The following is a 26283-nucleotide window of genomic DNA, read 5'->3' as shown; positions in this document are numbered from 1 at the left end:
TGGTGCTGGTGGTGGCGGTGGCGGTGGCGGCGGCGGCATCCCCGGGACCTCCCGCCAAAGCTGCAGGGCAGCACACAGAGTCTCCCTACACGGTCTCACATAAAAATGACTTTCAAGTCTTTAGTGAATAGGTTTGAGCAAGTCGATAGTCCTTTTCAGTGATCTTTCTCTAAGAACAAGGCAGTTTGGGGCAGAACAAAGAGAGGCTTCTGTTCTAAGTGTGGTGCCGATAGGGATTGTGTCGCCTCAGATGAGCCCCTTAACTCTTCTTCATACTTGAAATGGGAAGATGAATCCCTGCTTGATGAAAGTTGCAAAGGATAGGAATGGTGTTTGCAGAGCCCCCTGGCAGGTGATAGATGCTTAGGATATTGTGGTGGTAGTGGTTGTTGATGTTACAGTGACGACAAGAAGGGTAAGAACATCCACAACTGTATTTGAGGCATTGCCCTTGTTAATTCTAGATCATCTCTGTTCGGGTTTCTCATGTCGGCCTTGTCACTCACAGGTGCTCTAGTTAGCTGAGGGAAGGAAGAGCAGTCTCAATCTTATAAATAAATGGGTCTTCTCTGGGGCTGTATTTTCCATCATATAAGATCATGACTCCATGTCATTGAGAAAAATGTGCAAAAGTCATGCAGATATTCATAACAGCACTTTTTTTTTTTTTAAATGAAGACGTGGGAGATAACTTGCCTCAACAATGAGGACGTGACTAAGGATATAAAAATAGATAATATTTTATAGTTTTTTAAATGATGTATGCAAGGGCTCCTGGGTGGCTCAGTGGGTTAAGCAACTGCCTTCGGCTCAGGTCATGATCCCAGGGTCCTGGGATCGAGCCCTGCATCGGGCTTCCTGCTCTGCGGGGAGTCTGCTTCTCCCTCTCCCTCTGCCTGCTGCTCACCCTGCTTGTGCTCTCTGTTAAATGAATAAATAAAATCTTTTTTAAAATAAAATAAAATAAAAATGGCTTATGCAGGCTATTTTGAAACACAGAAATGCATATCTGATATAATAACTGAAAATGGTCATTATGGTGTTTCTTTGCTAATGGCAACTTTGTAGATATTTCTATAAAATTAGAGACCAAAGGAAACTTCAGAATACAATAAGTAGGGTTTTAATGTTCACTGGTTTCTTTATTTTCCACAAAGTTGCTTAACTTTATAAAAATTATGATTGTCTTAAGCGTGTAATAACCTTCATTTGCTCATTCTAATGAAAACGTGCATTCCGTGTTCCTAATGACAGGTTTGAAGAGGAACTCTTGCAATGAAATTATTTTGTAAATGAGTCCTCTTTTTCTGGGTTGCCAAAATCTGGTATAGGTACAATAAGCCAAAGAAGGTGGGAAGGTTGAAGAGAAGATTTAGATTTTTAATTAATCCAACACAAATAGAGAAATACGTAAATAGATGTATCATGCTATAGCAATTTATGTGACAATTTGGGACCTCCTGGTCTAGAAAAGCTTAAGTAGTCTTTAAAGGGCAGCTGACAGTGATGTATATAAATTTGGACTTCTGTGTGTTCTCATTTTTCCTTTCGTCTTATCACATCTAACAGGGACTCTAGTGCGGCATGTTCATTTTACAGAAGAAAGCCATGCCCTCAGGTGCTGTGCAGGATACTTAACGTGGGCTTGTAATAATGTTGGCATCACAGTGATCTACCCCGGCATTCAGACATTATCAGAGACAGTTTACAGATGGACAGGGAAATATGCACTACCTAAGATAGAATGCTGCATTTATTAAGAGTTTTTTTAAAACATAGATGGACTTTGTCTCAAGACAAGAAAGGTATAAGGCAAATATAGAGTTACAATCCTCTAGAGGAAGAAGGTGGTAGAAGGGGATGGACCCATAAAACACACTTTGGCGCCCCTCTCTACTTGTTCAATTCCAGAAGATTGATAACCCCTGGAGGGTCGAGGTGGGGGTTTATGTTTCCTTTGTAATGAGCACATGTTCTACTGTGTTCTGCCAGCTTCTCAGCAAGATTGAGGCTATGATTGTGGGGTCACCTCACTGGCTGATTGACTCAGTCACCTACTTTTCTTTTTCCATTGCTTCGTTGGGTTTCTCTACATCATGATTGCTTGTCTTTATTGCTGCCTGGAAGGAAACCTGCCTGAAATCCAAATGGATTTACGACTCATTGATTAATTTATGGGCAAAGATAGATAAAAAGCAACAGGGGTGCTATTCCTTTTCCTTTCAGGATGAACCATGGGTCTTCTTTCTCATATTTTGACATTTTATGACAACTGCCCTCATGAAGAGGCAACCTCCCATTGAAATTGTGGCTTGAGAGCTACAGAGTGGTGCTGGCCCCTGTCTGTGATTTTAGATATGTAAAGCCCCAGACCTGAGCTTCAGAAAGGGTCTTCTCCAGCGACATTCTCATCACTGTGACTGTGTAAATCTAAGTTTGTATCATTAGATACGTTTTGACATTTTGGTACATGAATGAGGTAGACTAATTTATGTGATTAAATTCTCAGTCATTTGATAGAAGATTAAATGCTTCATTTAAAAATGCCAAAGGATATTTTTAATTTGGAGTCTCAATTTTAATTGAAACACTATCATTTGAATTTGAGCATTGAGGAGTAACAATGAAACATGTTTTTAATTTTCTAAAGTAAATGATTAAGTTATATTAATTTTAAAGCAGTCTTCCCTAGCTTTGCTCTTACAGGAAAAATATTTGCAAACTAATTTTTGTTTTTATCCGTATATAAAATTAAAATAGTACATTGAACGTGCCATATGCATGTTGATGACTGGTCCCGTGTCAATTAGGATGACCGGGGGAGAGGCCAGGGACCATCTCTAACCCAGCATCAATGTGGGGTTTATTACACAATAGGTGCTCAATAACTATTGAATCTCCAAATGGGGGTCAGCAATCTGAAATGGAGTACCAACCCTGCCAGTCCTTAGGAATATCACCAAACCTCTCTGAACCTCAGTTTCCCCGTTTGTAAAGCGGGTATGATGATATTTACTCTGTTGTTTGAGGGGATACTGTGAGAGTCAAAGGAAAAATGTGTGACATGTCTTTGAAAACTGGACAGCGTTTTCTGTAAGTAGTCATTATCAGCATTATTATTGTGTTTCAAGACTGCTTCTTAGTACCGTATGTTTTTAGTTCTAGCATCCAGTTAGCATTCCATAAAAGCATATTTCAGTAAAAAAAAAAAAAAAAATAGATCCTGTGCCAAAAATAAAATTGAAGAGAAATTAGTAATTTATCACATTAATTGACCTCTAAAGTTTTATTGAAATACTGTGTTTATTTTGACATAATTGTAATCACTTATGTATTTAATTTGCTTTTGTTTTTTCATGGAGGGACACTCAAAACATACCCTTAGACAACCAAATCATTATTTCCCAAAAAACATGGCACATTGGTAGCTTTTTGTGTATATGCGAGGCTTTTTACGTAAGAGTGAGATAATGTAATGTATAACATTAAGGTGTAAGGTGTAGGTCAATGAAAATTTGGCTTATGATGGATTACCATTACTGTTTTAGAAATTAGATTTGGATATATATCACATAAAATTTACTCTTAGATGTGCTGTAAATTCAATGACAGGGTTTTGTTGAAATGAGATCTTACGGGTTTTGATGAAGAAAATCAGTATACACCTTATCTTTTATTCTTTCTTCTTGCTCAGTGTGCAGTTAAATTTACTCTGTAGGATCACAGTATTTAGCATATATTAATTTTATATTCACCGTGCTTATATTAACTTTATGCTTAACACTGCTAAGTGATACCAAAAATGCATTAATAAAGTCCTAAGCATTAGCTGGACTCACAAGTATTGTAGTCCTAGGTTTTGTTTTTAATCTTCTCTATATCCTTAATTGGATGATGTATTCATGATTGAACCCATCTGAGCATATTTTTACTGTACATTGGGCATTGTGGTGAAGCCAAAGACTTATGAGACACGACCCAAAATTATGTCCAGGCAGCGATATGGGACACAATCTCACATCAATTTTTTAAGCTATCTAATCAGTATGTATACTTACATATATGAATGATGCTGGAGCCTTCGGTAAAAACCACAATAGTGACACCTGTCAGACCCTCCCAAGTTCTGAAAAAAAAAAAAAAAAATTAAGAGATAGGATAAAATCATTGGCAGCTAAGACTTAAATATCACCTTTATTACTAGTAAAGGTCAGGTTGGAGTGCAGGGTTTATCTGTTGATCCCGAACCCCAACAGGCCTCTCTGTGGGCCCAAAGGAGCCGCTCACACTCTGGCATGAAGATCAGAGGAAACCACATCTACCCAGAGGGCAGCCCCACTCCCTAGAGGAAGAAGGGGGTTGCTGAGCCTGGGGTACCTCATTCGTGCTTCCTCCAATCACCCCTTAGAGAAGTCACTGCCCCTTCCCCTCATGGAGTGAGTGGAGAGGTAGAAAGCTCCAGGAAAGACCCAGCAGTGTTATCTGCTTGAACTGTGTTGTAGAGAATGGATTCACTCCTAATAGAGGACAGGTAATACTTGATGCCAAAGGAACTGAGCAGAATCAAAGGACGGAAGGGAAAGAGTACGTGTGCCATACAAAGAAGGACCTTCAGGACTTGGCGCTAAGCGGTCAGGAGGAAGGGGGTAGAATATTGTGGGATGGCACAGGCAGGGGAAGGTGGGCTTGTTTGGAGAGGAGGTGACAGAGGGCTGGGTAGTCCTAGGAATTGAGGAGCTCCCTCCTTAGCTAAGGAGCCTTCAGAAGTGGCACAGAGTATTTCTCTGTGAATGTGTGTGAGAGATGGTTTGTTGTTGTTGTTGTTGTTTTCTTGATTGCATCCTAGCACATTGAACTCTGAGAAGTTTTTTCATATATTTGCATGGTTCTCTCCATAACTTACCTTAGCTAATTACATGTAATTGTATGCTTTCCAAATATGTATTGAACTTGGTGACAGATCATCATCAGATTTCAGTTGCTAAGAGTCTCATTTTTGGAGTGTATGACCTATATAAGGACATGTTACAGAGCAAATGACTCCCTCCCTTTCTATGATTAGCATCTTTGTGGTTACATGAAAAGCTACCTCTAAAATAGATAGAGTTCTAAGTCAGTTTTCAAACCTGGACTTGTACTATGTGTCAATCTGGGTGGATCCAGTGGAATCCTGCTCATTGAGTCATGCTCAAATATGTTCATGAGCCAACAGCCTATTGATTTTGAAGGCTTTTTTTAGAGTGTACATTTCTCCAAAATAAAATCCTTAGACATGGGGCTTCAGAGAATGGTAACAATCCATTATGGAATCATTTATTACATAGGCTTTGTTGTTCCATGTGATAAATCATGTTTGCTCCAAAACACTGTTACTTTTAAAAAGGAAAAAAAAAATCTCTTCGGTACAATGAGATTCTGAGATGACTGTATCCTGTGCCCTATAAGCACTTGCTAACTCTTGGCTGAATGCTCTGGGTGTGGAATGGTGGGGGCAGAGAGCACCCATTAGCTACCTTCTCTGTCTTCAAGGGGCTTGAAATCTCACTGGGGAAATGTGACAGGCATTTGCATTCTAGGTGGTGAATACAAACAGTGTATGAGTAAGCCCCATGTTGTCTACTTCCTGTCATTCTTTGCCTTGTTTATTCAGGAAACTTCTTGAACGGTGTGGCAAGTGTTAAAGATACCGTGTCTTTTGCCTGACGCTGTGACAAATGTTCCTGTCTTGACTTACCCCAGAGGTAATTGGATTCACCATATAACTGATTTTCCCTCCACTATCTACAGCTTGGTAGATTTTTGTAATTCCCCTTCTTGGCTATCATTTATCATTTTATCTTAGTTCCCTCCTTGCTCTTGTATTTATTGAACTAAATACATCTCTACTATGGCACAGAGAGAAAGAAGAGAGAATTGGATGCTTGAAGACAAAGGAAAAGTTCTGAGGTCTAATTAAGTTGCTACATCTCGGCCATAGGATGGTCCGAGTCCGCGGAGTACACGGGCCTGATGTGAAATGGCCTGGTGGCCGTCATGTCTTCTGTAGGATGCTGCAAACATTACAGGATATGGTTTTTGTTTGTTTTCTTTTTCATCAGTGCAGAGGATTTATTTATTTATTTATTTTAATCTATGTGAATGTTTGGCAACTAAAGAGTTGACTTGTTTTAATGGCAATTCTTATGGACTGGATTGAATTAACTATATCATGCTTTTTTTTTTTTTTTAACCGCTTTATTGAGTTAAAATTCACATGTCCTACAATTCACTTGTTTAAACTATATGGTTCAGTGGCTTTCAGTATGTTCGGGGTTTTGTAACCATTATCCTAATCAACTTTAGAGCATTCGTATAACTCTGAAAGGAAACTCCTCATTCCTTAGCTGTCATACAATCTCCCCATCTTCCACACTCCCCCCAGCCCTAGACAACCACTGATCTACTTTCTGTCTCTAATGAACCACTCTAATGAAGGAAGCATCAGCTGAAGTTTCTAAGTGTGACTGATTAGAAGAATGCATCTCATCAAAAATAGTAACAAGCTAGAAAGCAGTCACGTAGTCAGTATATGGAAGAGGACTCCTCAGCCCTTTTCAGTTGTGTGCATCAACCATGTAGAGTCAGCAGCCCTGACCTACTCTACTCCACTTCTTTACACAAGACATGTTTAACAGGATAAAGTCTAGGACACATTGCTTAGAGTTCATGGCAGTGTGCACTGTTTACCCAGAAAAATCCCATTTTGGACATTCTCTGTGTGGGGACTTTGCTAAGGTAATGGGTCTACCCTCAAGGAGCTCACAGCATAGAAGAGAGGGATGGAGGTGTATAAACAAGTAGGTACAAAATAACGTCAGAATCCTCTAAATACAGCACAGGAGGTACTCCCAGGATAGTCATTTATGCCTGGGGAGCCTGGCGGGGAAACAGGATGTCCCAAACAGCTCCTGAAGGAGGTGGCTCTGGGAGGTCAGCGAAGGCACGCGTGCAGTGCGTGCAAGCATGGGGAAGGGGGGTGGGTCGAGGGACCAGGGTGTTCAGAAGCAAGGAGGTAGGAAGCATCCTGGAGCCTTTGGACATGAGCACATCTGGCAGTAAGGTGTTGTTCCCAGGAAAGTTGGGGAGGAAGATCCTGAGGGCAGTGAGCCCCTGCAGGGAAGGTGCTAGGTGAGAGCCGAAGAGGTCGTACTTTACCCACGATATTAATTTCCTGTAGCTGCTATAACAAAGTGCTACAATTTGGGAGACTTAGAACCACAAAAATTTATCATCTCACATTTCTGGAGGCTAGAATTCCAAATCAACGTGTTGGCAGGTTCACGCTCCCTTTGAAACCTGTAGGGGAAAGATCTTTCCTTGCCTGTTTTTGTTCTGGTCGCCCCAGACATTCTTTGGCTTGGGTCAGCCTGGTTCCCCTCTCTGCCGCTGTCCTCAGGTGGTGGGTTTCCTGAGCTGCTTCGTGGTGTTTTCCCCCCGTGCACGTCTGTCTCTGTGTCCAAATTTCCCCTTTATATAAGGACACCGGTCATATTGGAATAGGGCCCGCCTTCATGGCCTCATTTTATCTTGATTACCTCTGTAAGGGCCCTATTTCCAAATGAGGTCCTGTTATGAGGTACTGGAGGTTAGGACATCAACATACACTTTTTAGGAGAGAAAATGCAGCCCGTAACACCCACCAAGCATTAGGGTGCGACAGAAGGAATTGAAGCAAAGGAGTTGAGTGATTATATCTGCATTTTAGTAAGTCACTTGGTCAACTGTGGAGGATGAATACAGAGTAGTCAAGAAAAGTTAGGAACCTGTTGGCCTTGTCCAGGCAAGAAGTCTTATGGATCTTGTATGCCTGACCAAGATAATAAGGTGTTACTTTATTCTTCACTCATCAAATTAAAAAAAAAAGAGAGATCCACAGATCCACAGCAGCACTGGAAAGCCAGGCCAGACATACCATCAGCAGGCAAAGATACTCAAGAATCCCAGAAGGCATTAAAGGAATTAATCTGATTGGTGGTGAAACCCAACAGAACAGAGAAGTGCATTCTCTTTTATAGGCTCGTAGACAATATATTAATACAACATTGGCTTTAGGTCAGTGAGGAGACGGAGAATGAAATGAAAAGTGCACATGCCCATCAGTTCCATATCTGGAAATCTATCCTATCCATATCCTCACTCAGCCAGAGATATATATGCAAGAACAATCATAGAACATTGTTTCTAATTGTGGAATACCAAAAACATTTAAATATCCATTGGCCCAAATATAGTATCTCCATACCTTTGAATGTTCTGTAGTTATTAAAAGGAATGAGATAACTCTATGTGCTAACATGGAAAAGTCTCTAACATCCAGCAAATGAGTACAATGAAACTGTTGAACAATTCCTAGTGTATTACCAAATATGTAACAAAGAAAGAAAAGCCCTTTAGATTTTTATATCTTCCCACATCTTTTTAAGTGTTTTACTCAACTCTAAGTGATTCCTTTAGGGAAGGAAATGGGATTGGGGCAATAAGGTGAAAAGGAACTTTCACTTTTCATAATAGGTCTTTCTGTATTCTGCAAACGTTTTCAATCAGCATGTATTATAACAAAACTGAAAATTAACTGTAACAAACATTTAGGGATGTAGAACCTATGAGATTTGGCTAGTAGGTGAATGTGCTGAACAGCAGGAGGGAAGGGAAAGGAAAAAGTGAGGAATAGAATGGAATGGATGAAATGGGGAGGATAAATTCAAAACCCCTCAGAAATAAAAGGGCAATGTTTTGTTTTTATTTTTTTAAAGACTTTTTATTTATTTGAGAGAGAGAAAGAGCACAAGCAGGGGGAGCAGCAGAGGGAGTGGGAGAAGCATGCTCCCCGCTGAGCAGGGAGCCCAGTGTGGGGCTCGATCCCAGGACCTGGAGATCATGACCTGAGCTGAAGGCAGACGCTTAACCAACTGAGCCACCCAGGCGCCCCAAGGGCAACATTTTAAAGAGAGAGCTCTTTTTTTTTTTTTTAATAAAACAAGCAAACAAAAAAGAAGGTATGTAGGGGGCTCCTGTGTAGCTCAGTCAGTTGAGCGTCCGACTCTTGATTTCAGCTCAGGTCATGACCTCAGGGTCATGAAGTCGAGCCCCGAGTCAGGCTCTGCACTGGGCATGGAGCCTGCTTCAGATTCTGTCTCTCCCTCTGCCTTTCCCCTGCTCTAAAAAAGAAAAAAAAAAAAAAAAAAAAATGAAGGTATGTATCTTACTGTAAGAAAGATCTGGGGGTTACAGTTTGAGAAGTAGGATTTCTGCATTTTCAGCTACAGTCGGCAAGGTCCTTCACATGAGCACGGAAAAGCAGAGCACCATGAGCTGAGAGTTGGTTGCAGAAATTAGTGTCATCCCCAGAATTACTTCTGAAGAGTGTATAAAGCTGCCGGTAACTTAGTGCTAGCTGTCTACAGATTGCAGATAAAATAACAGTCTCACGGATGGTGCATATCTGTGGAATGGGATGGAAAACTTTCCCCTTTAACTCATTTGTTCCTCTCACTTTTCCTTCCTTTCTCTCTTCCCTCCTTTACCCCTTCCTGTCTTGCATGCCCCACACACCCACCCACATCCGTGATACAAATCTGCCAGGCTGAAAACAAGGTGAAAAGAAAAGGAACTAATAGAAGACAGTGACATCCAAATCAGATAAGCACCTCCAGATGAAGAGATCTTCTGCCAAAAACATGATGTGAAAATTGTGTGGCCTACTTAGCATCAAAAATGTGATAGGTAATATTAACACAGCAGAAAGCTTGAAAAACAAGTGACAATAGAATTTCCAACATCTGCTCTTATTTATTGTTTATGAACAAAACACTTTCATCTGCATTATTTCATGGAAGCCTCATAACTCTTTGAAGGGGGAAATGCTTCCATCTCTATTTATGGGAAGGAGCACTGAGTCTCAGAAATGGGCAGGAGAGGTAGTTAGGTCTCAGAGCGTATCTGCCAACATCTCAGCTGTCTTTTCTGTCTAACACTCTAATGTCTGACATCCCTGATACCACACTGATTTCTCTCTCAGGCTAAGCCTTTCAGATGTTATCCTTCAAAAACTTGTGTTGTCAGCTGTCCTAACTTTGAAGAATCATAGAAGTTAACAAAGTATATTAATTCATGTCATTTATTGAGTGGAGTGGTCCTTTGGACAACAAAAACCTTGGTAAGAAGAAGGGGCTAGATTGTGCCCTTTTGCAGGGGCTAACCAACAATAGCTTACAAAATAAAAATGTAGAATTTAATTCCAGAAATAATTGTTTCATCGTTCATGATGCTAAACACATGGGGTACAATCATAAGCTGTGAGCAGTGAAAGAAGGACCATAGAAATGGGTTCTGTTTTAGCCAGGCTCTGAGGTATTTCCTGGTACTGGGGCCACAGATATTGGTGATACTTGTTCAGATGAAGAAATCGCTGTTAACTGTTTCACTAATTTATAGCATGCAAACCCAGCTTCTCCATCTGAAGGGAGAAAGCAGAGAAGTTACCACTACTTAGATTACCTGCAAGAGGGAGAAGTCTAGTAAGAAAGTCATTCACTAATCAATGTTCACTTTTTAGAAGTTTCCAGACATGACACTACTCACCTGCAGTCTTCCCCTCAAAGTCATCAAAAAGCTACAATGTACACATGGGAATGGAAATGGAAATTAGCACCTGAAATAAATTGAGGGCCACAACAGCCTCCCCACTGAGAGTTGCCTGGCTCCTCCAAGGACCCAGCTCCTGGGCTGAGACCCCTTCTCCCCTGCAGCGTGCCTTTCAAACAACGTAAAGATCTGACAAATGGCAGAGCAAGTCTCTGGTTGCTCACTCTATTAGGTCTGAGCCTAGTTTTGCTACAGCACACCTTATTCTTTCCTCTCCGGTGGTTTTGTATAGATTTCCTTACCTCCACTATTTCTTAACTACAGGATAGTTACCATGGCAACACCTGTTGATGGCAGACCAAAAAAAAAAAAAAAAAATGTAATTCTTCGGTGAGGAAGCTGCTTCTGTATTTCTTGCTTCTGGCTCTCACAGTTAGATTTAGGGGATGTTTTTGTTCTTTCTAGGCTCCTAGGTGACACCAGTTTCTCCATTTGGGCAGATTGATATGGAAATTGCTCTTAGCTCTTTCCGTGTTATATGCTAAGATACAACCTCCGGGAGCATTTGTTTTCTGGTGATTTTTACCAACTATAATAGAAATTGTGTCTTTGTCCAAGGGAGTTCACATCTTTAAAGCCTGGGTTTTTTTCTCCTTTTCTCTCATTTTTTTCTTCCCTTTCCCCTTCCCTTTTCACTTGATCAGTTAGATGGGCTTGTGTTCCTTCTTCGACCAGACAAAGGGCCACAATAGCAGAGCCCAGGTCCTGTGGCTCACGTAAAATGCCATTAGTCTGGAAATCAAAACAATAAAGAAAATAAAACCTGGGTTATACATCATGCCAGTTAGTTATACGGGCAGTTTCATGAAAATATGTCCTAGATAGTAAATGAAGAGACTTAAAAAAATAACAGTATGCTCAAGGACAGTCATGTACTATGAGATGCTAGTATCTTATTATAGAAACTTAGCTATATCATAAATAGTACATATTTAAATAGGCATTTTGGTATGCCTGTTCTGGATAGGGCAGCGTAGCAGAATCTTTGGATGAGATTTAAAAAAAAAAAAAGGCACCAACTCTGAAGCTAAATCAGTGGGTCAGGGAGAACACGCACAGGTCACGTACGTGACACGTGGTGAAGCCCCCGCTATAGAGCACAAGGTAACAAAGGAAAAAGTGGCCTGGGTTCTGTTCACGGCTCAGACCCTAAAGAGCTGTGTCATCACAGCTGGGCCCTGGTTTCCTTATTGCTAAAATGAGTTGAGCTGAAATACTGTGGGTTTGGTTTTAACTCTAAAATGATATTAGTCCAACTCTGAAATAGGCACAAGTGCTGAACAGTAGAACCCTGGAAGGGGAACCAGAGCAGACTTTTAAGCCTGAATTTTGAGTGACTTTTCAATGACCAAGAAGAGCATAAATTAAGCAAGAGGAGGAGTCGGAGAAAAAATGAAATGATCTGTTAATCTAAATATAATATGTCCCAATAAAGTAAAAAATTCCTTAGAAGCTTTGATCAGTCCAAATTCTTAAGGCGTCCTTTCAAAACTTTCCTCACAATTAAAGGAAAAAAAAGATTATTGAAAGTTTTCTCTTTAATTCAACTTCATGTTGTTTTGGTAATTATTCCCTTAATCGATTACTGAAAACAGTGTTTAAAAATACAAATTCCCTCTTTGAGATTGTATCATGAATTTTGTGAATTATGTGAACTTCCCTGTTATTTCAGTGTTCACTTGAATTTATATAATTAAGAAACATCTCCAGGATAGCAGCTGGTTGATGTGTAAACCTTCTTTCTTGATAGGAGAAATGCAGAGTAATGACCCTTGCCTTGCTCACCGTCCTCTCTGTGCCTTTAAGTCAGGACTCCAATGTTAGAGAACGTGACCATTTTTCCATGCACTGGCTCTGTATTGGCGTCCTAGGGTTGCTATAATAAAGCACCACCATATATAAAGGTGCTTTATATATGGGTGGATTAAATATCGGAAATTTATCATCTCACAGTTCTGGAGGCTAGAAGTATAAGATGGAGGTGTTAGCAAGGTGTTCTCCTTCTGAAGGTGCAAGGAAAAGTCTGTTTCCGACCTCTCTTTTAGCTGCTGGTATGTCCTTGGACTGTGGCTGCATAAATTCCTACCTTCACAGGGCATTTTCCCTATATACATTTCTCTGTGTCCAAATTTCCCCCCCTTTCATAAGGACACTAATCATATTAGATCAGGGGCCCACTCTTTTCCATTCTGACTTCATTCATTATATCTGTAATGATCCCATTTCCAGGGAAGGTTATTACATTCATCAGACTTTGACATAGGAATTTTGGGGAAGACAGAATTCAACCCATAACAGGCTCAAAAAGGTAGCACATAGTCATGTCCTTACACATGCCACGTGCAGTCAGTATTCCAAATGTAGCCACCCTGTGGAGAAGATGCAGCTCAGTAGGCTAGAGTCCATCATGATACCTTCAGTTCTGCTGAACACACCACGTCTTACAAATCACAAGAGCGAATATTTACTGAGCATTGACAATACATTACCTGGTCATGCATTATTTCCATTCAAATGAATCTCCTTGACTTTCTCTGGGATACTGAGCATTACATCTCACTGTATGTCTCAGAATTTCTCTAAAGTTCAACTTTGGTCATTTAGTAGTTGTTGTCCATCAGATTGAAATGTCATACGTATGATAGCATTTCATAAAACTAGCCTTAGTTCATAAGAGAATGGCCACAAGAGTATGATATTGGTGGCACAGTTCTGGTGTGATATCCACAGGCAGTGTTAAAAGTCTCAGGTTGAAGAGGTCAAATGTGTATGAGTGTGTATATATAAAATACATGTTCCATTTATATTCATATATAGAGATGGATATAGATACCTAGTCTGTAATACACATGTATATACATATATAGAAAGAAGGGGGCACTATGGAATTACTTGGGATGTAAGATCCATATACAGAATGCCAGCCTACCCACCCCCAGCACACACACACACACACACACACACACACACACACACACACTCCTACATATTCCTCCAAAACTCATTTACTTTATAGACACCAATCTTTAATAATGTGGAAAGCTACCAGGAAAACAACCCGAGCTTGAATGTATCCCCCTTTTTTGGCCCCAGAGGCAGAGCCATTGCCTCAGGCCAGCCCAGACAACACAGCCAGTTCTGCAGAACCTTCAGCAGGAGGGGGTGGGGTGGGGGGTGCTCTTTCTGTCCTGAGCTTACTCCACAGTCTGCAGCTGGGACTTGTAACAGTGAGTAGATTTCTATGAATTTGGGGGTTTCTCAAAAGCATACTTGGGCAAACTTCAAGTTAGTGTTTGACCCCCACACCTTTCCCAGCTTCCTGGGGAAGGTGCCCCTACCCCCACCCCGTACATACACACCCATGCAGACAACTCCCGGGAAAGCTCAGTGATCAGGGACCCTCCAGCCCCACTATCCCTTGGTGATCCCAAGACTAGAGAAAACAGAAATGACCGCTCGCTGGGAAATGTCTAAAGGCTCATCTGAGGCTCTGTGATAGACAGGGAGGTGTGCCGAGTGGCTGCCCAGTTAGGTCCCCATCAGGAGACACAAGCCAAAGCTATAGGCTCTATGAATGGCAGCTTAAGTTCCGTTCCAAAAGACAGCGTCCCAGATAAAATAGAGTGGAAGGGACTGGAGTAGTGTTTACTTTTTGTTTTTAGCAAGGAAATAACACTGAAAGGTGAGTAAGAGAATGAAAGAATGAATGAATGAATGACCTAATTGCCCTGTTTGTTTATTTAAAGATTTATTTGTTTACTTAGAGCAGGCATGGGGTGGGAGGGGAAGAGGAAGAGCGATAATCTCAAGCAGACTCCCCACTGAGCAGGGAGCCTGAAGTGGAGCTCAATCTTACGACCCTGAGATCATGAACCTGAGATCATGACCTGAGCTGAAACCAAGAGTCAGAAGCTTAACCAACTGAGCCACCCAGGTACCCCTGATTGCCCTGTTTATTACTCCATGTTTATTTACATTGCCTAAACGAGGATGTTTTTAAATATTTATTTTATTACTAATTCATTAACTAGTAAGTAGAGGAATCAATTTGTATATTTTCTATTCACTAAAGCAACATTTAAGTTCCAAAGCTGATCTTTTTATTGTTAGTGTTTGTGCTACCTTGCTTTATGTTTAGATGTCTGAGAAGCATGCAACTTTCCTTCAAATACATTGAATTTGCATATTGTAAACTATTCTATCTTTTGCCAGGAAGAAAGGATTTTTTTTTTCCTGTTGAGCACTTTGGTCATTTTGATTTTTTTCTCTGTTAATATTGAAACTGCAAGGAATTCAAGTCCAAGCCTTGCTTGGGATGCATGCTTACAGATAGGGCTTATAGGAAATAGTGTCATTTTAGGTCTCTTTCCAGGTAACATTCTTACAAAAAGGTTTTTGCTATTAAAATGTCATTTGTTAATAACTCAGTGTGTATATTATAACGGTATCTATGCTTACCTGGGTCCTGTATATTGTAGATAGTATGAGGATACATACTTAAAGGATTTTTATCATCAGCTCCCCAGAATTCAAGAAAAATATGTTCTTCTTGGAAAGGGGATTATTTTTATTAAGCCACACTATTTAAGAGGATTTTCAGAAGGAATTATTTTCCCAGTTGTCATACTTACATCTTTTTGATGCCTAAAAATTTGGGTTTTTTTTTTTTTTTTTTTGGCTTTCATCTTCTCTTCATAGTGGCCTCTCTCTGGCACCTCTGAACTTTTTTTTTCTGTTCTCAGTCAAGAAAATTAACTCCCTGAAAATACTCTTTTCTAAATGGACTGTTGCTTTGCATACATCAAGGATTTCAGCTGTTAGAACGTGTGAGAAATGGGGCAGGAGACATCAGACGGCATGAAAACTAGAACCGTTCACACTGAGAACCCCAGGAAGGCTGCAAGTGTGAGCTAAAACAGCTGGGGGGGTGGGGGTGGAAGAGGTGGGAAGCACAGCTGGGAAAGCTGGCAAGAAAAAATGGCCAGAAAACACAAGGGGGCTTAGTGAGGGGAGAAGTGCAGCCCAGGAAGTCAAGAATCCTGGGATGAGGGAGGAAGAAGCATCCGTCGTAAATTACAGTTTTCCAGAATTGTTCAGGACATCGTAGCCCAGATACATTGGCTTTAGCTACCCTTTTGATTGCTATACCATTCAGCATATTCAGTATTATTTTCCTGCATGATTATGGTGAAGGACTGAATATTGAAATTTTCATGGAAGGAGATGTCTGTGCTTTGAGATTGATCTCCGTTATATTGACAATTTACTAAACCTATCCTAGTATTCAGTTGGATTAATAAGAAATAGCATGCATTAGTTTATAGATATGTTTGTGGTTTTTAATACCCAAAGTGTATCAAATTGCTAACATTTATCATTTGGACAAATAGGGGGTATGTGTAATTAGCTAGATTAATAACTGGTTTGGTGTGTATATCCAGAGGGAACCCATGAATAAACTGCTGTCTTCCTAGAGAAAGTTTTCTGGTATTTGAACCCAATCCTGTCCTAGTCGACATTAGGCCTCAGTTGGGTACAACCGTACAAACGCATGGCCCAAAGCTGGGAGAGATGGCTAATGTAGTAACAAAGGAGAGAAATAGAATTCAAGAACATCTTGACATTTAACGCAATGACCCAGATCTAAAAGGCAGAAATGGCATGGGGATGACGTAAGCACCTCGCCGTCACACCACCCATTAAATTGCAAAAGGGCAGGTGGAAAGATTTGGCTTAGCAGCATCATATATGAAAGAAAGTTAGATTTTGTTTTAGTCAAGTATAAGTTTCATTTATCGCAACAGTCTAATTAATGTAGCTGGTGAAAAAAGCATCTGTGATCACAGGTTTTCTAAAGAAGACTATAGTATCTGCACTGACACAAGTAAGTGTCCTGTTCTCTTCCTCACTGACCAAGTGCTACTTCATCCGGAGAAGTACCTTTGAGCTTGGTCATTTGGAAGAAAACAACCAAGAAACGAAAGTGTTGGCCCCCAGCATGTCTCCTCTGCTTCCCCCGTTTCTTCCCCATTTGTCCCTCTCACATGCATCATCTTGCCCTCCCCAAGGATGAGCTTGTTCTCACTGGAGCAGGAAACATCACTGAAGATGTTTAAACCTAGTCCCCAGGGTGATGGAACACATCACTAATTGTGTTCTTTCTATGCCTCGCCCACAGTGCAGTCTTGCTCGGTGCTAGCTGAACTGTTGGTTGAATGGTAATCTCCTATGCTGAGAATGGTATTGCCCCAGTGCTGACCCCTGGGATGACCAGTGCTGCGGCCCAAGTGGCCTTTATTGCCACCCAGGTGTAGGACCTCGTATCCCAGGAATGACTTCCAGATTCCCATGGTACTCACTCCTTGACCTTGCAAGTATCAAGTGGGGTTGATTTGTAGATCACCTTTAAGTTTCTTTTAAATTTGAAAATCCTTAAGTGAGCATGATTCTAGTCTCAGTGAGTGCATAACCTGCCTCCAAGTATAGTTTTTAAAAGTCAAACATGAATTTGGAGTTGGGTTGCTCCAGTCTGTGCTACCGAGTCCCTGTATTTATCTACCCAGATAGCAGGGGGATCTGCTGTCAACATCATCACTGTTTCCTTGCTCTCCCTTCTAAATGTCTAGGACTGAGTATCTGTTTTGGGTACCATGGTCTGTCTTGATCTTGCCAGGAGATCTTCTCAAGAAATTGCAGCTCTTACCCTGAATCACTGCCCAGTGGCCAGATTCTGCAGCTGTGCTTAGATGCCAGGATGATAATAGACACCAGCCTATTATTACTCCCATTCCCCTAACACCATCACTGTGCTGTTTCCTAAATCAGATCAGGGTTACCTTGTCCACTGGATGTTATGCTTGTTACTGGGATGCTCCCCTAAGTCGGGCTTTGTAGCAGGAGTGGGCTCTTATGAGCAGGCCTGGCCAAGGCCTAGCTCTCTCCTTCTTCCAGCCCGTAGCTTCTTTGAGTTAGGGTAGCTGGTACCCAGAACTCTATTCTTTGAAATGAAGAAGGGGAAGCTCAAGGGCAGGAGAAGAGGAACTTGTCTTTGAGTATTTGAAAGGCTGCCATATAGGGAAATTATTGGACTTGTTCTGTATGGTCCTAGAAGTTAGAACCAAGACTCCAACGAAGTTGAGGCCACTAAGTCACTGAGTGAAAAAGAACCTTCTTTACCCCAGCTCAAATCTAACAGCATTTGCCAAAGACAGAAACGAATTCCTTCTGGGAGCCCTTCATTATGGAAGGGATTCTGGCATAGACTTGATTAGCAGATCTAAGTTTTGTTTATTGGTTTGTTTCCATTGCAACGTGGATAAAAGATGGTATTTACTTGGGTTGCATTTGCATGTGTGATATGTTGCTGCGGTCACACGCCAATCATGAGTGACCTGCAGTCCTGCTCCTTTCCTTGTCTTCAGACACTGCCCGAGAGAGCAGCTTTATTATGGCAATACCCTCGAATATACTCTGATTTTTAAAAATTAACTCACTCATTCAGTGAATAAATATTCAATGATGATTATATATTAGGCACTGTGATTCATTCTGTGCTCAGTACTTTTAACTGTCATGTTTAACCAAGTCCTTTCGTTATTGTACTTATAACCTGGAGGTCACAGACATTGTAGAAAGGGTTCAAGTATCAAGTGGGGTTGATTTGTAGATCACCTTTAAGTTTCTTTTAAATTTGAAAATCCTTAAGTGAGCATGATTCTAGTCTCAGTGAGTGCATAACCTGCCTCCAAGTATAGTTTTTAAAAGTCAAACATGAATTTGGAGTTGGGTTGCTCCAGTCTGTGCTACCGAGTCCCTGTATTTATCTACCCAGATAGCAGGGGGATCTGCTGTCAACATCATCACTGTTTCCTTAGAGGGGACTCTAAAGGCATCACTTAAAAAAAAAAAAAAAAGAAAAAAAAAACCCATTCTTCTTCCTACACCCTCTTCCCAGCAGTGCCAGCTGGGGGTTGGGTCAGGCCATCTGTCAGGTGCATAACCCAGCCCTCAGGGTCCCAGTGGCCCAGAAACTGAACTCTGTGTCAGTTTTTCTGAGTGGCTTTAGCTAGAACAAGCCTTCAGGTTAGCAGGCAAAATGCATCATGAATTATGAGCGTTCACTTGTTTGAGTCTTCTTACAAATGTCATCATCTGTGTTAAGAACCTGCTAACAGTCCTAATGAAAACTCTGTCAGTGAACTAGGTGTGGAAGACACAGTGCTGAATTTGGCATTCTACTGACATAGTATATGCGGGGCGGGGGGGTGGGGAATACTGAAGTAGACCCCTCGCTTCACAAGTCCTATACTTCCATTCAGTGGAAAAAGAAGGCAATATGGACAGCATTGGATTTCTATTTGATTGGGTCAGTCATCATTTGCAGTGACTATCTGCTCTCCACCCTTAGAGATCGTTATGAGCGTGAAAGGGGACGTGAAAGGGGACCTGAAAGGGGCACTTGGTCCATGCAGAATGATGCTCCGATTGTCTCAGTCCGAACACGATAGCTGGCCCACAGTGATTCCAGCCCGACTTACACTTGGGTTTGCCATATTTATTTCAAATTGATCTGGAAAATGACTGACATTATAATGTTCACATTTCTTGGAGTTCATTTTTGGTAGCGGCTTTATTGAGATAGAATTCCCATGCCATACAATTCACCCATTTAAAGTGGACAATTTAGGGGAACCTGGGTCAATCGTTAAGCGTCTGCCTTCGGCTCAGGTCATGATCCCGGGGTCCTGGGATCGAGCCCCGCATCGTGGTCCTGGGATCGAGCCCCGCATCGGGCTCCCTGCTCCGCGGGAAGCCTGCTTCTCCCTCTCCCCCTGCTTGTGTTCCCTCTCTTTTTGTGTCTCTGTCAGACAGATAAATAAAATCTTTAAAAAAAATAATGAAGTGGACAATTTAATGGTGTTTAGTATATTCACAGAGTTGTACAACCATCCCACAGTCCATACCTCAGAAAGCAGCTCTGTCTCCCTTAGCTATCCTCCCCATCTCCTGCAGCCCTAAGCAACCACTAATCTACTTTTTGTTTCTATCTATCTGCCCATTTTGGACATTTCACGTAAATGGAATCATAGAGTATTTGGCTTTTTGTGTGACTAGCTTTTTTCACTCAGCATATTTTCAAGGTTCATCCATGTTGTAACATGAGTCAGTGCTTCATTCCATTTTATTGGCCACATTATATTCTTTGATATGGATATACCCCATTTTGTGTGTTTATTCACCAGTTGATGTATATCTGTACTGTTTCCACTTTGGGGCTATTATGAATAATGCCACTGTGAACATCCATGCACAAGTTTTTGTGTGAACGTATGTTTTCATTTCCCTTGGTACATACCTAGGAGTGGAATTACTGGGTCCAATGATAACTCCTCTGTTTAACTTTGGGAAGAAGAACCAGGCTGTTTTCAAAGTGACTGTACCATTTTACATTCCCCTCGGCAGGGTACGGAGGGTTCTGATTTCCCCACGTCCTCACCAACACTGGTTACCATGTAGACTTTTTGATTATGGCCCTTCTACGGGGGATGAAGTGGTATCTCATCTCATTGTGGTTTTAGTTTGCATTTCCTTAATAACTAATAATGCTGAGCATCTTTTCATGTGCTCATTGGCCATTGTATATTTACGTTGAGAAATGTCTGTTCAGGCCTTTTGCCTAGTTTTGATTGGGTTGTCTTTTTATTATTGAGTTATAAAAGTTCTTTATATATTCTAGATAAAAGTCCTCTATCAGATATGATTTGCTCATATTTTTTCCCATTCTTTGGGTTGTCGTCACTTTCTTAATAGTGTCCTTTAAAGCAGGAATGTGTTTAATTTTGATCAAGTCCAATTTATCTATTTTTTTCTTTTGTTGCTTGTGCTTTTGGTGTCATATATAAAACTCCACTGCCAAATCTGAGCTTATGAAGATTTATCCCTATGCTTTCTTCTGAGGGTTTTTTTGTTTTAGCTTTTAAATGGAGATTTTTCTTCATTCTGAGTCAGTGTTTATATGGTCTGAGTTGAGGATGCAACTTCATTCTTTTGCATGTGGCTATCCAGTTGTAGATTTTTTTTTTGTTGAAAAGACTATTTTTCCCCGTTGAACAGTTTTGACACCCTTGTCAAAAATTAATTGGCCATAGATATACAGGTTTATTTCTGGATGGTGCATTCTAGTCCGTTGATCTATATGTCTATCCTATTCCAGTACCACACTGTCCTGATTACCTTGTTTCTTTGAAATATTTTTGTCATGAAATGCATATTCTGAAAATGCAAAATTATGTAGCACTTCTATGTTATTAGAATAACTGTCAAGTTATGTGCTCAATTTACAAATTAGACTCTTTACTCCCACCTAGTAATAGAAAAAGCATTTGCAAACATATTATTTCTAATACATATTAATAAGATTTGGCATTTTAAGAAAAATATTCTTTTCTTTTTTCTTTTTTTTTTTTTTTTTGCTGTAGCAGTTTGATTTAGGTCATCCAATCTTGCTTCTATTTCTAACAAATTCAGGAGAGTTCTCTGGGACTGACCATGATGACATGGGGAAGTGGAGATGTTTACATTTGGAATCCACATCTAAATATATCTGCATGGCAGGGTTTCAGGAGGAGGTTTGCTTTAAAATCTAATGAAAGAGCGAAAGGTGGTTTGGGAAAGGCTCTTGTCTGTCAAGCCCTCACCCAGAGAAGGCGGGCCCTGCCCTTTTAGTTTGCATGATTGACAGCAGAAAGACCTGGAGTCGGGTCAGAAGAAAACAGCCCATGATTGTGTGTCTTATTCCGGTCTTTTTAGGCTTGTTAAAGAAAATAAAATAATAATAGCTGAATGCAGTGGCAAACAAAAGGGAGCCATTTCTCACTTGGTAACTGTCAGGGAAACAATAGATGTACCTCGAGATGGTATAAATAATCTGCTGACTCTGCTATGGAAGAAAGCAACCTATAGTCTAAGATGATCATATGTGGTCCTAATAATAGAACATCACTAGATGCAGATCTAGAAGGCTCGTGTTGTACTCAGTTTTTTATATTCAAATCAGGAATTGTATCTCAGTCTGTTAAAATAATTGAGAAGTTCCTAATCTTAGTTAATAGCTAGGATATTCCCCTTAGGGTGTAAGCTCATTCATTCATTCATTCCCTCACCCTCCCCTACTCCCTCCCACGCTGCACTTATTATGGTGCCTTACGTCAAACAGGTTCAGTACAGGAGATATTTGTTAGGACATGGGGAGAGACGTGGAGAGGAAAGGGGGGTGGAGGAAAGGCTGGGCACCAAAACTAGAGCAAAACCATGGATGGGATGAATCAGGAGGGCAATGAAGGGAGAAGGCATCCCTGTCCTGCCCCCCTCCCATTTCAGCACGTCTTCCTCGTTCCTGCAGTGAAGTGGGTGAAGGAACAATGTGGGATCAGGAGATCTGCATGCCATTTAGGTCACACGGTTCCTGTGGTACTGAAGATGCTCCTTTTTTTTTCCTAAGATTTATTTGAGAGACAGTACACACACGCACGGAGGGTGGGAGGTGGGGGGCATGTTGCAGAGGGAGAGGGAGAGAGAGAATCTCAAGCAGTCTCTACACCCAGTGGGGAGCCTGACGCGCAGGGCTCGATCTCAGATCTCACCACCCTGCAGTCATGACCTGAGCTGAAATCAAGTGTCAGATGCTTAACCAACTGAGCCACCCAGGTGCCCTGAAGATGCTCCTTTTAAGAAAACATTCTTATAATTAAATCACAGCTTACTTTATTTAAAAGCATAAATAATCTGGGGCGCCTGGGTGGCTCAGTCGTTAAGCGTCTGCCTTCGGCTCAGGTCATGGTCCCAGGGTCCTGGGATCAAGTCCCACATCGGGCTCCCTACTCAGCGGGGAGCCTGCTTCTCCCTCTCCCTTTGCCTGCCGCTCTGCCTACTTGTGCTCTCTCCCTCTCTGTCAAATAAATAAATAAAATCTTTTAAAAAAATTTTTAAAAAGCATAAATACTCTTAAATACATCACTTGTTTTATCCCAAATTCAGGTAACAGATACTTGAATTTTAATATTAACTGCAATAACTCATAGATTTATTTATCATAATATGAGGAAAAATATGGAAAGAGCAAGTAAATTGATGGTTGTTTGATCAGACATTGACTGTTATGTTAGAAACCATTTTTTATTTATTTACTACTATTTGTAGTTTTTCCTCGACTTTGCAGCTTGCTTTGCTCAGGAAGGAATAAAAAGCCCAGTGTTTGGCTCGAATTTGCTCGCGTTTTTATAACGAACTGGACAAGTATCTTTCAGTCTGTATCCATCTGCCTTTTTTTAACCTAATTTTCTTTCTCTTTGGTTACAGGCCAAGAAGGAAGAAAGGACTCTCACCACAACATTTCAAAGGGAGTCCACCACCAGAACGTTGATTACTTATTTGGACAAACATTTCTCCAAGGTAAATAGTACCGTTGTACACGAAGGGGGCCCATCGTTAGAATTTGCAGACTGCAGTACTGCACACAGCCTTGATTGTTGAGGCTAACAAGCCGAGAGTGCTACGAGAGAGGGAGGGAGAGAAGAGAGCGGAACAGTGGAGACATCCTGCAGTCTCTCCTCAATGTGTTCCCCGGAGAATGCGTCAGGATCCGGGAGCTCGCGGAGTCCTACTACAAATGTGTGGGAGAAAGGGAGGAGGGGGAGGCGGTACTTTTTTCTTCGTGTTAATCTCTCTCTGGCATTCATGCAAACAAGAGCCAGTGTGGTTTGATTATAAAACTAGCATTTTTGTCTTCTATGGGGAAAGCGTGGTGCAGTTCTTCTTATAAGTTACAATAAAATATATGCTGTATCCATGTCACAAAGGGAAAGAAAACGGAATCATATTTTACACCAGCTAAGTCTTACAGATGTGGAAGATGTTAAAGAAATCCATGTTCTCCTCTCGTGAAAATACCTACTAAGTAAGGCTGTGCTTGGTTGGTGACAAATACTTCATGAAGTTCTTGTTTTGGAAAATCATATCCTTAAAGCCCCTTCGGGGGTGGGGGGGAGGAGAGAGCATCCGTGTGAGAGAGAGAACGTGAATAAGGGAGAGAAGGAGAAAAGGAGAGAGAGACCTTAGAGAGCAGTATCTCAGCATCATACTATATGTTCCAGAGGAGTAACTCCAGGCGCTTTCTTTATGAATCATGAGCTTAGCGAGAATAAAGGCTTAGCAGAAGCAGCTGAATTCATCGTCAGCTTTAGCATTCATGAATTGGCTGCCAATATTTTAACACAAATTGCTGTGTCATTTCTGTGAAGTTCCCGTTGCTGCTCAGTCTTAGCCAAAAGCTGTTTTTGCTAAGCCCTGAAATTATATCTGATAAAATGCCTCCTTCCTTCCTGATGAAGATACGCACGCACAGAACCCACAGAGATGCAAAACTGTATGATCCAATTTAAAAGAAAATAAACTCGTCACCTTTCTCAGTTTAGCAGTTAATATATGGCTGACATTGCTCAGTCCTTAGCTTGCTAGAATGCACCTTCAGATGGGCAAGGGGTGAGAAATGTGTTCCTCGTCAGTACTCATGCTGGTGGTTCTTTTCTGAAGGGGCTGGGTGGGGGAAATGGAGCCTATACACCAGAGGGGAATTTTGTGATACTGTTCATTGTCTGTTCTGACAGAGAAGACATTGTTTGTTCACTGTAATAGGCTTGGCAGGAATCTGTGCTGTGCATACAGAATGGGAAGACGGCAGTGGAGAATCTCAAAATTCGAAGCAATAGATTAGCTTAGAGATTTTTTAAAAAAAAATATATTTTCATAGCTTCTCATTACTGTAGATGCAAGTCATAATTTAGGGAACTAGTTTTGCTTTAAGTGATAGTTTCCTTCACCTTGCATCTTGCATGTATTACATAAAAAAGGCTTTAAGACAGCAGTGTGCCGATCTAAATACTGTAGTAACAAGAATTACAATCATGAAGTTTATAAACACACCAGGCCTGCTTAGGGGTCGTTCCCTGTGCATTAGTATTCACGTCAGTATAGATTCTGGTGATTCACAGAAGCAAGTGTGAGCTGCCTAAGGTAAGAGAGAAAAGACACATTAAATGATGTGCTTGGAGGTGGGCAGTCCACTGCTAGGGACAGTGCGAGAGGGTGCCGTGCCCCAAACGTCCAGAACTTTAAAGTCAACAACTGTCGAAGTGGAGTCTGAGAGCAGTGTGCAAAGCCTGCCTTGGAAACTGCACTGACAGAGATGTAAAGCAAGACTGGAGCCCAGCGTGTCTGCTTCTTACGGCTCCCCATTCACCCCGCTTCCCCACTACCCGCCAGCACAGGAACTGCGTGATGTGATGGTCCCCAGTGGCCCCAGGTGTCTGGGGACGTCACGTGTGTGCATGTGTGTTTCTCACTAGAGCAGAAAGAAATGTGGTCACGCTGTGGGCTCGTGGGCTGTCGTGTTCACAGAGCACATGAGCTAGACCAGGGAAGCTCCAAGAGCAGGTGTGCTGGGGCCACTCCCAGCCAAGTTCAAGGGCCCCTCGTCTTTGTGCTCCAAGAGAGATTTATCCTATTCCCCAGTCTTGGCTTCTTATATTTATAAGAAGAACTCTCTGTATATTTTTATAAGAACAATATCATATAAATTACGACATTTCTAAAATTACAGCTGTGATAATGGGTCGGTATACAGTCGGTCATTAGATTATTGCAAACCCTTCTTGGCTTTTTATGTAACCTATATAAGGACCCGCCTTAGACACCTAAAGCAAATCTTTTACTCTACTACTTATGACATCGTTCAGGTACATTATCTGCTTAGCTTTTAAATTTCTCAGTCTTTTAAAATGTGTTTGGCAATCTTTTTAAAGATGTGTTTGTATCATCTCTTAAAAATATGTAAAATATATATGTTGGTATTTTCAAGTAAATTACCAAAGGAACCAAGTAAAATTAACAGGATGTCACAAAACTGTTTCCCTTTATTGCTTCAATATATTGGCACGTTTATTGTGTCTGTTTTAAAAGTAGATTTTATCATTTTTAACAACCACATTAAGGGCTACCAAGGAAGGTGAGGCAGAGGTGGGGCCAGTCCCGACTGCTCCGGTGGGGGCCCCTTTGAAGGCTCTGCCTTGTGTGTGGGGGGGGGGACACCGAGGAGCCTCAGAAGGCAGCTTGCGGGGTAACTGCTGGTCCGTCTGTGACTTGGCGGCCCCGTCCCCTGTCCTGCCTTCTTGTTCCTATGCTGCTGGAATCCCCGGTAACCACTGTACTGGGGGCCTGATCATCAGCATGCACCAGTGACCCCCCGCTCTGCAGAGCCCGGGCCTCAGCCTGCCAGAAAGCAGTGGGAGCTCGCAGGCTGCGAAGCCTATGCATGCACCTCTCCAGGCAGAATCATCGCCCGGCCTGGCCTCACTCACAGCCTTGTCACTAGGGGACAAGGACTGTCCTTGTCTTAAAATGAGGAGTTGCAAAGGGCTTGCTTCACCAGTTACAGCTCCTCTTTGTCTGTTGGGAAAGGAAGCATATACCGGTGGAGGGAAATTGGAGTAAATGCTTAACGACACTATTTTATTTAGCAAACACTTAAACTGCACTTACTGTGTG

The 26283-nt window shown here is 41.4% G+C and overlaps 1 protein-coding gene across 3 annotated transcripts in view; it reads left to right on the top strand.

Annotated features, from left to right (window-relative positions):
- Positions 1-26283, top strand: part of PAG1 (phosphoprotein membrane anchor with glycosphingolipid microdomains 1) — a 146095-nt gene that overhangs the window by 65953 nt on the left and 53859 nt on the right. For 2 of the 3 annotated variants that reach the window (XM_032422018.1, XM_032422020.1), the window contains one exon: positions 23041-23133. The gene's annotated coding sequence lies outside the window, so the exon portion shown is untranslated. Of the gene's footprint in view, positions 1-5650; positions 5742-23040; positions 23134-26283 lie in introns of all 3 variants that reach the window. The other variant, XM_032422019.1, reaches the window with a different exon arrangement.

The sequence above is a fragment of the Phoca vitulina genome, unplaced genomic scaffold, assembly GCF_004348235.1.
Source record: "Phoca vitulina isolate PV1807 unplaced genomic scaffold, GSC_HSeal_1.0 scaffold25, whole genome shotgun sequence".
Classification (NCBI taxonomy): domain Eukaryota; kingdom Metazoa; phylum Chordata; class Mammalia; order Carnivora; family Phocidae; genus Phoca; species Phoca vitulina.
The sequence above is the reverse complement of the archived record's forward strand: the minus strand, read 5'-3'. Positions and strand labels throughout refer to the sequence as shown.